The sequence below is a fragment of the Empidonax traillii genome, unplaced genomic scaffold, assembly GCF_003031625.1.
Source record: "Empidonax traillii isolate 1590-97213 ecotype Southwest subspecies unplaced genomic scaffold, ASM303162v1 scaffold2964:size41217, whole genome shotgun sequence".
Lineage (NCBI taxonomy): Eukaryota > Metazoa > Chordata > Aves > Passeriformes > Tyrannidae > Empidonax > Empidonax traillii.
The window spans coordinates 19,725-20,424 of record NW_020958157.1 but is presented as its reverse complement, the minus strand read 5'-3'; the positions used below and the strand labels follow the sequence as shown (position 1 = coordinate 20,424).

Below are 700 nucleotides of genomic sequence, written 5' to 3'. Positions count from 1 at the left end.
AGAGAGGGGGCAGAGGATGGACCAGGCTCTGCTTGGGGGGGCTCAGCAATGGCACAAGAGGAACGGGCAGGAACTGATGCCCAGGGAGTTCCACCTGGACAGGAGGAAGAACTTCTTTGCTGTGCCCAGCACTGGAACAGGTTGCCCAGAGAGGGTGTGGAGCCTCCCTCACTGGGGATATTCCAGAACTAACTGGACACCATCCTGTTCCCTGTGCTCTGTTTGAGCAGGGAGGTGGGACCAGATGACCCACTGTGGGTCCCTTCCAACCTTTCCCATTCTGTGATCACCTTCCTGGCCTCTCTCCTGGCCTGTCCTTGTCTCTGTTGTCCTGGAATGCCAGCCCTGGGCACCCAAAAAGGGCAGGAAAAGCCTGCTGAAGCCCGGGATTGAACCAGGGACCTTTAGATCTTCAGTCTAACGCTCTCCCAGCTGAGCTACTTCAGCCCTGCCAGGGCTAAAATTATCATAAAACGTGTCGGAACAGGAAGGGCTTTCAGCCTTTTTGGGCATCCTTTGGTTGACTTTAGCTTGGGAGACAAAGAAGTTGTTTGTTCCGGGGCAGACAGTGGTTCGTTGTTGGCAGAAGAAAGGGGGAGTCATTCATTGCAAAGCCCCAGTGCTTGACAGGGGTGCAAAACCTCCAGCAAACCTGTGGAAGGTCAAAAAAAAAGTCTGATTTTCGTGAAGAAACGCCTGA

At 53.9% G+C, this 700-nt stretch overlaps 1 non-coding gene across 1 annotated transcript; it reads right to left on the bottom strand.

The window, feature by feature from the left end:
* Window positions 1-374: 374 nt before the first annotated feature.
* On the bottom strand, window positions 375-447 carry TRNAF-GAA. The gene has a single exon. It is a non-coding gene; the product is annotated as a tRNA-Phe (tRNA).
* Between the last annotated feature and the right edge of the window lie 253 nt (window positions 448-700).